A 16,590-nucleotide genomic window follows, 5' to 3' on the forward strand; every position below is an offset into this window, starting at 1 on the left:
TTACTTATCAACTATTTTAAGAGATATAATACTACAAATAAAACTGAAGCTCTCTGAGTAACTGTTTCAATCCTATTTTTCTCTTCCTTTCCCCAAAGTAATCACCACAATGAGTTTCGGTTATCACTGTCCTTTTTTTTTTAGTACTTTTGCTTTATGTGTTCAGCTATATCTATATAAAAAATATTGCATCATTTTTCAAGTTTAAGTTTTATGGTATTATATCATATACATATGTATACCACTTTGCAACTTAATTTTTTCTTTTAAAGTACTTCTGATATTATCCCGGTTAATACAGGTAACTGGCTTCCTCATCTTAGCTGGTGTGTGCCCATGCTCGGTCCCTCAGCCATGTCTGCTCCTTTGTGCCCCAAGGCCTGTGGCCCATTGGGCTCCCCTGCCCACAGACTTCTCCAGGCGAGAACACGCAAGTGGGCTGCCAGTTCCTCCTCCAGGGCGACTTCCCAGCCCAGGGCTCGAATCCGCATCTCCTACACTGGCAGGCAGATTCTTTACCTCTGAGCTACCTGGGAAGCCATAACATGGGGGATCTACTTCCTGGACCAGGGATCAAACCTGGGCCCCTGGCTGGGAGTGAGGAGTCTTAGCCAGGGAACCACCAGGAAAGTCCTTGACATTTATCCAAGTTGACACATGTAACTAGTTTATTCATCTTAAATGGTACAAAGAATGCCAACTATGACGTATCACAATATAGTTTTCTACTTCCTATTCACTCAACAAATTAACTACATATTATATGGCAGGCACTATTTTAGGTGCAAGAGCTACAATAGTGAATAAGGCAAAATTCTCCTCTCTACGGAGTTTACTCTGATGCACACTAACACTTTCTCTTTATTGATATTATCTCTTTCCAAGCGAAGTCTCAAAAGTTGCTCTAGCCTAATTTTATCCAAAATATGAAAGTGAAGAAAAAGTGATCAATTTTAGTAAATGGAAGAGAAATCCTCTCTCCTTCATAAAAATATTTCTTATAAAGCTGAGATGAAAGAAAATTTTTAAAATAAAATTTTCCCCAAATATAAAAACTGTTAAGCTTTCAACATTTTAATATTAGAGACCCATTCATGGTTGTCTTCATTTAGACTTCACTATAAACAGGTAGGAGAAGGCAATGGCACCCCACTCCAGTACTCTTGCCTGGAAAATCCCATGGACAGAGGAGCCTGATGGGCTGAAGTCCATGGGGTCTCGAAGGGTCGGACACGACTGAGCGACTTCACTTTCACTTTTCACTTTCATGCATTGGAGAAGGAAATGGCAAGCCACTCCAGTGTTCTTGCTTGGAGAATCCCAGGGACAGGGGAGCCTGGTGGGCTGCCATCTATGGGGCTGCACAGAGTCAGACACGACTGAAGCGACTTAGCAGCAGCAGCATAAACAGGTAGTACTGATGATAAGACATCTGGAGATCCTAATTTCTTTTCCTCTTCATTTCCAAAAACCAGAGTCAAGCAATAAGGAAGACAAAGATCAGCAGTGGATCTAAATCTTTGATCAGTCAACAGAAGGAAATATCACAGTAATCCAAAACTTAATAGAACAGATATTAATAGGCCCAGAAGACAATTACTCAGTCCTTGGAAATAAAATACAGATTTCCTAAGTAGAAATGAAGCAAGACATCACCATCACCAATAATTAATGGAAACAGTCTCCAATACTCTTTCCACTTCAAAGGAGATGGTAACTTTGAATACATCTGGAGAATCCCATGGACACAGGAGCCTGGCAGGCTACAGTCCATAGGGTCGAAAAGAGTCAGATAGGACTGAAGCGACTCAGCACACATGCCGTTGAATTAATCAGATTTCCTGTCACTCCCGTAAAGGATGTGTATGAACACTAAGTTTGTTTCATTTTACTCCTGCCCGTAGGCCCAGAATGTGGGGTCATGGTACCACCCAAGATAACACCCTACTCTGGGCAAGTGAAGGCCTACTTATAAGTTCTAAGTTCACTAAACAAAATTTAAATCTACTGAATAAAACAAATCACCTTAACTCTAAAAACAGAGAAATGGGAATGAGGAAGAAGACAAATAACTTACCAATGAGCAGGAAAACTAGTTAGAAAGGAAATCTGAGTAGTATAAAGCATTTGGTCTTATTCGTCTTAACATCCCCATTCCCTGAAAACAGCAATTTAGCAGAGTTTGGCTCTCTGCCTCTGCCCACTGGGAGTTTAATAGGGACTCCAGTAAGGAGTTTCCATGAAAGCAGTCAACTGGGAACTATACATGCTCATTCTTATTGAGGTTGTCCTGATCTTAAGAGACTGTGGTGACAAATCAACTTACCAAAGTTTTAAAAGGTTTAGATTAACAATTTTTTTTTTTTTTAATTTTTTGGCTGTGCTGGGTCTTTGCTGTAGCATATGGGCTGCGGTGTGTGGGCTTCTCATTGCAGTGAAGCTTCTCTTGTTGCAGAGCACAGGCTTCAGTAGTTAAGGCATGTGGGCTTCGTAGCTGCAGCTTGAGGGTGCTAGAATACGGGCTCAGCAGTTGCCCTGCGGCATGTGGAACCTCAGTTTGAGGACCAGGGATCGAACCCGTCTTTTGCATTGGCAGGCAGATTCTTAACCACTGGACCCGAAGGGAAGTCCCATGTTTGACAACTGATTGGTTTGAAGGCCACTTTGAACAAGTAAAATTTTCTGTTCAACTGTGTACTACTCTTCCCAACAACTGGCTACAGTTAGATGGCCAATAATCAAATCCAGAGATAAATGCTTTTAAGAAAAGAAATGCTAACAAGATACAGAGACACTTGAAGACAGTACTCATCACTATCCAACCACATTGTTTCCCTCAAATTTAGATTTAAACTGAGTTGTTTTAGAAACTTTCACAACCTGCTGGTATGAATGTAAACAGGTACAAATTACAGGAGGATAATTTACTATCTGACAAATTTCTCAATGTGCATGCCCTTTGGTCCAATAATTGTATTTCTAGAAGTTTTACCTACAGATACACTAAAATGTATGTAAGATGTTTCACTGGAATCCTGATTATGACAATACACTCACACACTAGAAACATCTATTCCTCGGTGGGGATAGGCTGGGTACAAACTAAAGTATATCCATACAACGAGATACTGTACAATCACCAAAACAATGATAAACATGAATGTAACACACACATACACATAGTATGGTATAATGCTAAACAATCTGAGCCAAACAGTCAAAACTTCCTGATTCTGTATCCCAGCTCTTTTATTTATTAAGTCTGTGACCTTAGGGAAATCACTTAACCTCTTTGTGCCTCAGTTTTTTTAATTGTAAAAATGGAGGTACTGTGAGGATTAAACAAGTTAATGTGAAGTGCTTAAAACAGTACTTGCACATAAAAAAGCCCAGTAATGTTAGTTATTATTAAAAAAACGTATCCAAGGGAATTCCCTGGTGGTCCAACGATTAGGACCTGGCATTTTCACTGCCATGAGCCTTAGTTCAATCCCTGACTTGGGAACTAAGATGTAGCAAGCCACAAGACGTGACCAAAAACAAGAGAGACACATCTAAGGTGATAGGGGCAAGCAATTACAACAGCTAAAACTAAAACAACGCAAGTTAGGACAGATACAGATAGATGGAATAAAGAGAGGTTTTTGAAGGAAGAATTTTCAGGATTTGGTAAGCTTAAATCACACTCTGAACCAAGTTGTAAAAGATGCTGATATGTTGTTTCCTAATATGTTTGGTCACTTAATTTATAAACACACTGTATCTAATATTGTAGTTCTTTTAATACATGTCTTCTCTTCTGGACTATGTATCTTCTTGAGGACTGAAGTTTTATAGTTAATCTTTACTTGCTATAGAACACTTATGTGTATGTCTTTTACGTAGTAGACATACAGTAAGCACCTAATACCTATGAATGTTCATATAAATATATGAATAGCCAGGTTTTTTCAGTTGCCCACAACCAGCAGATTTAAGTGGTTACAAAGTAAACAGAGCGCTGACACATGGGTAAAGAGATCCAAGTTTCCTTTTTTATCATTTTTTTCTAGACCAAACTAGTGGAGGATAGAGAAAAACCACCTGGGGTCTATATACTCTAGGAACTAGAAAAATAACCCTGTATCACTTATTGGAGACTTGGGTTTTCTGATAAAATTTGAGACTTAAGACTACAGATGAAAAAACAAAACAGACTTTATAAACTAGGTAATCAGCACCCCTAAATTAAGTTTAATAACATACCAGTACTCAAATAATGTTTATTCAATGCTGACTAAGAGAATAATAGCAATGAAAGTTATTAAAGAGCAAGACTTGTAGACAATAGGAAAGGTACACAGCCATAAACTTGAATATTCTTTCCCAACAAAGTTCTGATATCCATGAAAAGATTTTCACCCTCAAAATTTTCATTTAAAGAATAAGCAAATTCTCTATACATAGATTTGAAAAGAATCTCCTATATTATTAAATGAAAAAAATGTAGAAAGCTATCTTTTGTGTAAAAAGAAAAACTAAAAAAAATTCACATATGCTTGCATATACATAGAAAATTCTGAAATGACAGAAAAGGAATAACAATGATGATGTTTAAAACTAGGCAGGTGAGAAGTGATGAGAAACTTCTCACTGTGTGTCTTGATTTTTTTTTTTTAATTTGAGGACTTCCGTGGTGGTCCAGTGGTTAAGAATTCACTTGCCAGTTCATGGGACCCAGTTCTATCCCCGGTCTGGAAAAATCCCACATGCTGAGGGGCAACTAAGCGCATGTGCCACAACCACTGAGCCCACAGTCTAGAGCTGGTGAACTGCAACTACTGAAGCCCAGGCCAAGTGTCCCAGAGAACACGCTCTGCAAAAAGAAAAGCCACCGCTGGACTTCGCTGGTAGCACAGTAGACAGAAATCTGCCTGCCAATGCAGGGGACACGGATTTGATCCGTGGTCCAGGAAGATTCCACAAGCCGCAGGCAACTAAAGGCATATACCACGACTACTGAAGCCTGTGTGCCCTAGAGGCTGTGCTCTGCCACAAGACAAACCACCACAATGAGAAGTCTGTTCACCTCAATAAAGAATAGCCCCTGCTCACCCCAACTAGAGAAAGCCCACATGCAGCAACAAAGATCCAGCGCAGCCAAAAATAAATAAAATAAAATAAATTCTAACTAAACTTTTAACAATAAACAAAATGCTCCAACCACAGCAAATAAATTCATTTATAAGAGCAAAAGTTATCCAGAGTAACCCTGCTTCTAATACTGTAAAGAAAAATAACGTGATCCAAGGAGCTGGGTGAAATTAAAATTTTCTATGACAAGGACCAGCTGCCGTATTATAGTAACAGAATCCCATTCAGTTTAGTTTTATATTGTTTGGCCCAATATAAAAAAAGGATATGAAAAGAAAAACACAACCTAAAACTCATATGTCATCTCAAGGGATCCCAAATAGTCAAAACAATCTTGAAAATGAAAAAGTCAGAGGACTTACACTTACTGACTTCAAAATTTATTACAAAGCCCCAGTTACTGAAACAGTGTGGTATGAGCATAAAGACAGACATAAAAAACCAATAGAACAGAATACAGGCTCCAAAATAAACCTTTGCATATATGATCAAATGATTATCAACAAGGATCAAGACCACTCAGTGGAGACAGGACTGTCTTTTCAACAAATGGTTCTGGAAAAACTGGATATCCACATGCCAAAGAATAAAACTGTACCCTTACCTTAGAGCATATACAAAAATTAACTCAAAATGGATCAAAGACCTAAAAATAAGAACTAAAATTGAAAAACTCTTAGAAGGAAACACTGGAGGTAAGAGCTTCATGACAGAGTTGACAACAATTTCTTGAATATGACACCAAAAACAGCAAATAGTAAACTGGATCTCATCAAAATTTTGTGCACCAAAGGACATTATCAACTGAGTAAAAAATAACTCAAAAAATGGGAGAAAGTATTTGTAAATCATATATCTGATACAGGATTAATATCCAGTAAAAAGAACTCATATCACTCAATGACAACAAAACAAATAACCCAATTTAAAAATGGGTACATTGCTGGTGGGAATGAACAGTCACAAAAGAAAATAAACAGTTGTTGCTATTGTTCAGCTGCTAAGTCGTATGCAAGACTCTGCAATCCCATGGACTGCAGCACACCAGGTTCCCCTATCCTCCACTGTCTCCTGGAGTTTGCTAAAATTCACGTCCACTGAGTCAGTGATGCTCTCTAACCATCTCACCCTCTGCTGCCCCCTTTACCTTTTGCCTTCAATCTTTCCCAGCATCAAGATCTTAAGGAATATTATTCAGCCTTAAAAAGGAATGAAATTCTGAGACGTTACAACATAGATGAACCCTGAAGGTATTATGCTAAAATTAAATAAGCTAGACACAAAAGGACAAATATTTTATGATTCTACTTATATGAAGACCCTAGAGTACTCAAATTCATAGATAAAGAAAGTAGAATGGAAGTTGCCAGGTGCTAAGCTGAGGAATGATGGGCAGTTATTTTTTAATAGGTACAGAGTTACTAGCCGCCAGGCACAGAGAAGTGAAGTTAAGGTCTAACAACTAGTTAAGTGGCAAAGTAGAAATGTGAACCCCAAACTTTCTAACTGTAGAACTACACTTTTTAAAATGACCAAAAGTTATTCCAGTGTAACCATAGAAGGAGATTTCAACTACTTATGTAAAAATACCTGAAGATTAGCACCAATACTAGACTACTTTCTCATATCCAGATACCAGAATTATACTTATGCACAACACTGAGAATAGTTGACTTGGAAAGATTAACAAGAGAGAGAGCACAAAACCAGCAAAAACTAATGTGCAGTCTAGGCAATGTATAGATGTGGTAAGCAGCCCCCATAAAAAATTAAAATGATCACTCCCAGTAAAGCAACTATACTCCAGTAATACTGAAAGTGAAAAAATGATCACTTCCAAAGGCTTCTTCACAGCTAATTCTTAAAGCTACAAAATAAGTAAAAATCTCACTGTTCTCCTCTAATACCTCTTTGTACCATAAAAGTGCCCTTATATAGTCCTTTTCACACTCTTAACCCAACTGAATCTAGAAGACAGCACAGACGTGACATAACTACAGATACTTTTGTTTTGCTTTTTTAAAAATATTTACTTACTGGGGACTTCCCTGATGGTTCAGTGGCTAAGACTCAAGGCTCCCAAGGTAAGGGGCCCGAGTTCGATCCCTGGTCAGGAAACTAGATTCCACATGCTGCAACTAAAGATCCCAAATGCTGTAACTAAGACTTGGTGCAGCCAAATTTATTTATTTGGCTCCAGCAGGTCTTAGCTGCGGCACACGGGATCATCAATCTTCGTGGCAACATGCAGATTCTTTAGCTGCAGCATATGAAATCTAGTTCCCTCATCAAGGACTGAACCTGGGCCCCCCTGCACTGCGAGCATGGACTCTTAGCCACTGGACCACCAAGGAAGTCCCTTTAGTATACTGTATTTTACTCCCTTCCTGTGAATATTATCAGCTATTCAGTCAGCCAGACTGAAGATTTAATTTGGAAATAGAAACCACTCAGATGCCAACCTTGGTTATACTCTTCTTGGACACCTACCACTCTGTCTTTGACAAAACTGGGAACCTACAATTTAATTCCAGATACACATCAAGGCTTTGGTAGCATCAGCGAAACAATCAGGACTTCCCTAGTGGTCCACCTGCCAATCAATGCAGGAGACATGGGTTACATCCCTGGTCAGGGAAGATTCCACATGTCGCAGGGCAACTAAGCCTGTTTGCCGCAACTACTAAGCCCACGCACAGCAACTACTGAACTAACTCTGTGTGCCCTGGAGCCTGTGCTCTGCAACAAGAGAAGCCACAGCAATGAGAAGCCCACGCTCGCCACAACTAGAGAGCTGCCCACGCTCGCCACAACTAGAGAAAGCCTGTGCGCAGTAACGAAGACCCAGCGCGGCCAAAAATAATAATTAAATAAATACTTTTTTTAAAATTTTATTTTATTTTTAAACTTTACATAATTGTATTAGTTTTGCCAAATATCAAAATGAATCCGTCACAGGTATACATGTGTTCCCCATCCTGAACCCTCCTCCCTCCTAAATAAATACTTTTAAAAATGCAACAATCAAAACAGTTCATAACAAGTGGTACCCCTTTATGTACAGTAATTCATTAGATCTCAAATTTTTACACCACTATTTAAACTAGAGACATCTTATTCCTTTGAACCCTCCAGGTTTTTCAAAGTTGCACTTGCTATTTTTTGGATGTTTCTTTCTGGGACTTCGCTGTGGGTCCAGTGGTTAAGAGTCCACCTGCCAATGCAGGGGACACAGGTTAGATCCCTGGTCTGGGAGGACTCCGTGTTCTGTGGAGCAACTAAGCCTGTGAGCCACAACAACTGAAGCCCAGATGCCTAGAGGCCACGCTCCACATCAAGAGCAGCTGCCACTCACTGCAACTAGAGAAAGACCCAGCACAACAACCAAGACCCAGCACAGTCATAAATAAATTAATAAATAAATAAAAAGATGTTTCTGTTCAAGTAAATACAGCTGTAAAAAGATGCTTTTCCAGACACCCATATTCCTTGAAAGTTTTCAGTGCAATATTAATGAATTATACAGAACTCAACTGTGAAATAGCTTTCCATCCACAAAGTGAAGAGTTAAAAATGCAGGCTAATGAAAACTTAAGACTGAATCTTAGTGCAGTAAGAGACCCATATTCTAGCTTCCATTCACATGGCAGAAAATAATCTGGATTTAAAATATTCTAAGAAAATAAAACTTTCAAATGCACTCAGGTAAAGACTTCAGTGAGCATTCTTTACCAAGTGAATTATAAAATGAGAAAACAACAGCATTAGAGTAACACAATTTATTCATGGACAGTACTACATGGGAAGAGTGTCATGCTATTCACACCAAATTTCCACAGAAATCTAATATAGGGTCTTCCAGGCACACTGTCCAGGGCAGTTGCAATAAATATGACGAACTCCTTCAATCTCTTTGATAGTAACACATCAATCCAGCCAAATATATGTTAAAGAGTGGTTAGAAACTGTCCCTCCCTCCAAAATACGTTATTCTATTGAGGAAATATTTTCAACGTTTTTCACTGGTAGTTCAACCTATTTAGTGGTGAACACCATTCAGGTAACCTTTATGCTTTTAAACAACAGAAGACAAATCCCCCAAGGTTTCAATTTCAAGACCAGTATGACTGAAAAAAATCAAAGCTATTGTTCCTTCTTGCCTCTGATGTCCATGTCTGTCTGCATGCATCACAGAAGAGAAAGAACGGTGGGCTTTACAGATCTCTTAGTGTGAAACTACCATCCTTACAGAAAGGAAGAGCTTCTTGCTCCTGGCTCAAGGGATTCTGCTCACACACAAAGCTGAAACCTTACTCTCCTGCTTCCTAGCATGCAAGATGAAAGAAGGTGGAGGCAGCAGCTCAGTTAGAGTTATCCTCCTGGGAACTCATTGAAGGTAAGAGCCAAGTTGGATGAGCTGTGCCACTTGCCTTTGAAGATTCATGGGGGAAAAAACTGCAGCCTCCAAACCAGTGAAGTTTCTAAAAAAACATCTAGCATAATACCACCATACTAGTTCTCTGGAAAACTAGCACACAAAAGTAGTTAATTCCCTCATTCAAGAGTGACAATTCTTTTTTTAAAAAATCAACCCACAGAAGAACTACAAGAAAGCAGATTATCAAGGTGCAGTACTATCTTCTCAAAGACATGCTCTTCATGGTCAAATAATTTCCAGAAGCTTTGCATCCTTTGGTCATTCTTTTACCACTCCTAATATAAATGTATATTTAGATATGCAAGGCTTTGGGATCTTATGTTGTAAAGAAATCTGCCTTAACTTAACCCAGAATTTTTCAAAACCCTAATTTGATCATGTAACTTTTTTCATATAAGATCTACTAGGAAAACTATCATTTTCTTGTTTGGTTTGTTTCTGCAAAGGCAAAACAAAATTCTATGAGAAGCATTAAGAGAACAGTAAGATAACTTTTGGAGTCAGGCAAAACTGTTCAAATACTGGATTCACCACTTTTATTAATTTTTGAGATTTCAGCAAAATGACAAAAAACATTTCAGCAAAACTCCCTGAAAACTGAGTGTTCTCATCTGTAAAATTATAATACCTCCCTCAGAGTTACTGTAAGAATTAAAATAGCATATAGCCTTACACAAAGAAAGTACTCAACAAATGAGTTTATATTTACATTTTAAAAATTCCCTTCAAGTTTCAAAAGTTGCAAAAATGCATTAAAAAACAACTGAAGAAAAAATTATAGAATCCCTGACTGAGGTACTTGAGAAGAGTAATTTCCAGGACTTTACAACCTCTTTAACCCACTGGACTACTGAGAAAGCCTTTAAACTTGCCCTATTTAAGACAATATATAGGAACACATCACACCTACTAATGAAAAAGGACATGAACAAAACACAAGTTGTAGAAGGGTTATTTATGGTTTCGATGATAAAATGAAAGGGCCTACATCAATGTAAACAAGAAAAAATGAGTTGTGAGAAAAGCTCAGCTTGTGTCAGCACATAATAACTAACAACTATATACAGTGCTCTACAGTTTATAAAACATTTTTACATGTGTGATCTCATGTGGCTGACAAAGAGACACAGTGAAATAGATAAAACAGCTACTGATTATTTCTAATTTGAGAAAACTATGGCTTGGGAGTGGAGAAGGCGATGGCACCCCACTCCAGTACTCTTGCCTGGAAAATCCCATTGGCGGAGGAGCCTGGTAGGCTGCAGTCCATGAGGTCGCGACGAGTCGGACACGACTGAGCGACTTCACTTTCACTTTTCACTTTTATGCATTGGAGAAGGAAATGGCAAGCCACTCCAGTGTTCTTGCCTGGAGAATCCCAGGGACGGGGGAGCCTGGTGGGCTGCCATCTATGGGGTCGCACAGAGTCGGACACGACTGAAGCGACTTAGCAGCAGCAGCATGGCTTGGGAGACTTCAAGTGACTCAACCAAGGTCACACAGATAAATGGAACGAAGACACCAACTGGGTTCTTCTGTCCCCAGAATGTAACAAATGGGGCATCTTCTAAATGTATGCAGCATTTTCTCAATCCATAGAATTATTCATTATTTTAAAACATTTTATAGGTGACAGACACCATGCTCGGCACTGGAGAAACAATAGTAAAAAGACATGGTATCTCTTTATTTCAGAATGTTGTCAGACCACTGGGGGGAGATATGCAATATATACAAATTAGAATGAGATCAAAGAAGAAAGTATATCTAAGTCTCTTTGGGCAAGTCAAGGAAGGGTTCCCAGAGTGAGTAGCTTTGAGATGAAATTTGGAAGCTGATCTGGTAACTAAAAGAACTGTATTTGCTCATGTATAAACTGTAAAGGGAGAAAAGTAAAGCTGGAGAGAAAGACAAAGGTCAAGATTTATAAAGGGCCCTTGATATCATGCAGAGTACCTTTAAATGATTGGAAACTACTGAATACTTCTGAGAAGGGGAAAGTGAATAATCAGATCTCCATTAGACTATTTTGAAGAGAGTATGACTGATGGTTTAAAAGGGAACAAGACTAAAAACAGAGAGAACTATAAGAGATCGTGGCAATATTCCAAATAAAAGTTGTTGTAGTCCTGAACAGCAGCAATGGAAATACAGAAAAAAGGTATAGATTCAGAAATATCTGGAAAGTAATGGATAAGAGAGAGAGAACTAACAATAATGCTCAGATCTCTAGCTTCGATGACTCAATGAATCACAAAAGGGGAGTAGGTGATGAAAATGTCGAGTCTGAGGTACCAATGGAATACAGAGATGGCTACATCTAGCGTACAGTGGACAACTGGGAACAGAGCTGGAGTTTGGGAGATGTGATAATATATGTGAATATATATGAAGATTTTTTCCATAATCAAGTGTTATTTACCATTTCAACAGGAAGGCAATCATTCTACCATCATTATTTGTATAATGAACACTTCAAAGTTCAAAAAACATTTTAAGATCCTGTATCATGCTTACCACATTTCATAGCTTTGTTATAAACAAACAGATAAGAAAAAGTTATTATTATTCCTATTTGATTAAGAAATAGTTATTGAGGGACTTCCCTGGTAGCCCAGTGGCTAAGACTTCATGCTCCCCAATCCAAGGCGCTCAGGTTCAATCCTTGGTCAGGGAACTAGATCCCACATGCCGGAACTAAGACTGAAGATCCCTTGCGCTGCAACCAAGACCCAGCACAGCCAAATGAATATTTTTTTAAAAAGAAATAGTTATTGAGTATTAACTATATGCCACATACTGTACTAGGCATTAAACAAAACACCAAAATAAATGCAAGTCTTCACAGACCTTACATCATAGGGAATCAATAAGCAATAAATGTAACAATTAAGTATGTCAGAAAGCTGTATACGGAAAAACAGAGAAGGATTAGGAGTGAGGGGTGGAAGTTGAAGGTGCAATTTTAAATACAGATAGGATAAAGTCTCACTCAAAAGGTGACATTTAAACAAAGACTTGACTGAAGAAAGTAAGAAAATTAGTCATTTGTATTATCTCTGTGGGAAAAACAGATATTTCCCACTAGAAGGAGTAACTAGTGCAAAGGTCCTGAGATAGAGAGTGCGACTGATGTATTAAGGAACAAGCCAAAGTGGCTGGGATGGCATGAGCAAAAGAGAGGATGACAGGAGATCAAAAAAGAAAAGGGACTGACGCAACTTAGCAGCAGCAGCAGGGAAGGGCAGAGCATGTAAGACCTTAGAGCCCACTGTAAAAACTGGCTTTTACTGTGCAAGAAATAGGAATTCAAAAATTAGGAGGCTTGGGAATTCCCAGGTGGTCTGGTTAGCTTCCCAGGTGACACCAGAGGTGAAGAACCTGCCTGCCAATGCAGGAGACACAAGAGATGTGGGTTCAATTCCTGGGTCGGGAAGATCTCCTGGAATAGGAAATGGCAACCCACTCCAATATTCTTGCCTGGAAAATTCCATGGACAGAGGAGCCCATAAAGTCACAAAGAGTCAGACATGACGGAGTATCAACCTTCCTTCCTGGTGCTTAGCACTCCACATTTCAATGGTGAGGGCCTGGGTTCTATCCCTGGTTCAGGAACTAAAATCTCACAAGCCTTGCAGCAAAAAAAAAAAAAAAAAAAAACAAACCAACTAGGAGGCTTACCCAAAATCATGTACCTGAAAAATGGCAAAGCTAGCATTTGACCCAGGATTTCTAGACTCTCTACTTGTGTTCTGCTATTCCAACTTGCCACTTGTTAGCCCACAACTTCCCTCCTGGGAAGTCTGAATTTAAATACTCTCAAAAAGCTAACTTTATAAATAAATACCTTCTAGGTTAGAGATGCACAACCTCTCCAATTAACACTTCTAATCCGCCACAGCCACAATGAGAATTCACTAAATCCTAAAGTCTAATCTAAATCCTAATATTTCTGCCTATATTTGAGGAGATTACAAATTCGAGCTTCCTCCCAAAATAAGACTAGATCAAGACAGCTTTATCAGACTTACAACATGACTTTCAGATTCAAGTAGAGATAATCTGAATTACTTTAAAAAATGTAAACTAACCAGATGTGAAAACAAACAAAATAATGGCTTGTATTGTCAAATAATGTCAAAGTATTGTCATGTTCCTTAATAGCTCACTGCTAGTATTAATAACAATCAAGTTCACACACAAAGAAGCTTCTGCAATTATAATGACTCTTTGAGGTCTGGGATTGACCATTTCATACCTCAAAAGTAACAAAATAACTTGTCCTCATTCATCTGTTGCTTTTGGTACTACAACCCCAAACTGTTGATAGTTTCTTGCCAATTGATGGCACCTTAAAGCAAAGATGAGAGGATTTTGAGGGAGACACCAAACATTACTGGGATACTATTCAGACTGGGTAGGCTCACAATGACCCTAGGCCACTCCTTTCCTACTGAATAACCTCAAATGCTATAGGAATACTTCATATATCCATAAAAGAGAAGATAAAAGATGAAACATGAAGAAGGAGCAATTCTACTGTCCAGAGGCTTTCATTACTACTATGCAAATACAGGAGGCTCTCTGCTTCATGAACTCTGGAGCCACCAAAACCCCCCACCAGTACCTACAGAAAAAGTATCACAGGAATTACTGAGGATAAAACAAACAAAATGGCTAATATTTTTCCCCTCCAAAGTCAGTCCTTTTCAAAAGAAACTGAAATTCCTTCTATCTCCTTTCCCAGGTCTAGCCAATAAAGAAGAAGTGCAACTTTGTGTGGCATTGCCTGATAGGCTGGATCTTCCTGAGCAAGAGGTGGACAGCTTTATGCCAGGACTAGATTTACAGTCAATCTGACTGACTGGGTTTTCTTTTTCTTCTTCTTCCCCTCTAAACTGTATCAGAGAATGCCTGGCTATTGTGCCTTAATATATAATGATGCAGGGCTTTAAGTACTGCAAAGGGTCCAGAAAAGAAAGTCCTTGAGTTCCAGTTATGGCTCAAATCATGATCTCTCTAGCAATCGTTTTACCTGACCAAAGCTGGTTTGACTTTTCTCAGAGAACTAAAGCATTCTGACTGAGTTCAGGGACTGCTTGTCAGTTAGAGGGTTCTAAGGGGTTGCTTGTCCCAATGAGGTGGCTAACAAAGAATATGCTCCAGTAAAGAAACCAGGACGCCACAGCTGCTATTCCCCTAAATATGCACCTCCAGCTTGATGGGTGGAGGAGGTAAGGAAGGAACAATCAGTAAAATTGAAACAAGAGGCCTGGGTTACATAAAACATGTAAAATAATGCTTAAAACAAGAATGAATCGCCCCCTCCTAAAAAAAAGATACAAAAAGATTAAAAAAAAAAAAAAAAAAAGGAACAATCCCAGCAGTTAGGATACTATTATTGACACATTGACTCTTTTTTTTCCCCACACTGTGGTTCTCTAACAAAACCCAACCTGGAGGTCTGGCCAGTCCCAGCCAGAAAAAGAAAAAAGTTGAGTACAGTTTGGGGTGGGGGTGGTGGGGGGCAGTAAGGAGAGACATTTATCCAAATATGGGGAGGGGGACAGCACACAGGCTTTGAATGTACTTTAAGACTGTGAGATTAACAACAAAATTCTCGCATTTCCCTCCCCCACCACCCTGTGGTGTTATGCTTAACACAGCAGTAAGAGTTACTGTCATAACTAAGATCTGAAGTGCTGATCAGGGAGCCTGGTTAGCGTTGTTCCTAGACTAGTATTTGAATGCAGCCTCTATTCAGCCCCTATTGGGACTGCTCTCTAAACAGGAAGTTAACAGACATCACACATAGTCAGGGAAGGCAAACCACAGGGTCATAAAGATGGATGCGGCTGTCAGCTACACATCACTCTCACCTCCTTGAAAGTGTTCTCAAGTAAGGAACAGGCAGGACACAAGTTCCTAAGCCTCACCTCTTCTCAAACTGGGTCACTCAGGCTAAAGATCCAGCCTTCTGATTCCTGCTGATTATTACTCACCTACTTCATTCCTTACCATGGTGACTATCACTGCCACTAGACTAAAATATTATATTCTTCTTAAAAGGGAACACAGTACTACCAGATCCATAATCCCATTAACTCCTTATTTCTACAGCCTGTCTGCTTAAAAAGCCCAAGGAAAGACCATCCTTGACCCAGTCCATACCAAAACAGCCAGAGACAGTATCAGTCACCAAAAAATCAGCACCATTTCCAACAGGTGTGGACCTTCCCTCAAAGTACATTCAGCTCCTGCATAGCACCACCTTTAGCAGCTCCAATAGTACCTCTTTCCCAACCAAGGATCAGCAGAAATGCCACTTAGGACAATTCTCTGCCAGGATTGCTCCAAGCACCAAAAGTATGAATCCAAGTGGTTATCTCAAGAAAGAGTTTAAGTCAGTGTATCAAAGAAGGAGCAATAAAGTTAGCACTAAACTCCCAAACAGGATAATCTTCAACATACAGACGACAACATACAGACACCATCCTGATGCAAGAGAATAGGTCATTTGTATGGGGAGGGGGGCTGGAAGCTGGAGGACATAGGTGAGAGATTTCTTTTCACTTTGGATCACATTCAAGCAGTGTCTACTCAAAAAATAAACATTTTGAGAGGGGAAAAAATGTTTTAAAAACTCAAAAGCATCAGCTCTTCTCTGGACACAGATCTGTTAAACCTGCTTTTACTCCAGCTGCTGGAAGTTCAAATCTCTCTGCTGCAATCTAGCCTGAAAGCATTGCTCTTTTCCTTTGCTGAAACACACTACCTCAAGTATCTCCCAGCTCTCCTCACCTACACAAAAGCCCTTGAAATAACCATTTATCAGAAAGGAGAAAACTGTTCTCAGAGGGCTACCCGATTCTCCAGGTGACAGTGGAAGAAAAAAAGGTTGATGGCAAGCTCAGTTAGCATCCACATGCCACCCAGCCACCATCAAAGCCTCCATCTCCACTTCAGTGTCAGCCCTACGAACTAACATCATGTGTTTGGAGGGAAGTTGATGCTGGGGA

At 39.3% G+C, this 16,590-nt stretch overlaps 1 protein-coding gene across 7 annotated transcripts in view; it reads right to left on the reverse strand.

Annotated features, from left to right (window-relative positions):
* Nucleotides 1-16,590, reverse strand: part of GATAD2B (GATA zinc finger domain containing 2B) — an 82,685-nt gene that overhangs the window by 64,448 nt on the left and 1,647 nt on the right. The gene's annotated exons all lie outside the window — the stretch shown is intronic.

This window comes from Bos grunniens, chromosome 3 (assembly GCF_055505025.1).
Source record: "Bos grunniens cultivar Pamir isolate PY7600 chromosome 3, Bosgru_T2T1.0, whole genome shotgun sequence".
Lineage (NCBI taxonomy): Eukaryota > Metazoa > Chordata > Mammalia > Artiodactyla > Bovidae > Bos > Bos grunniens.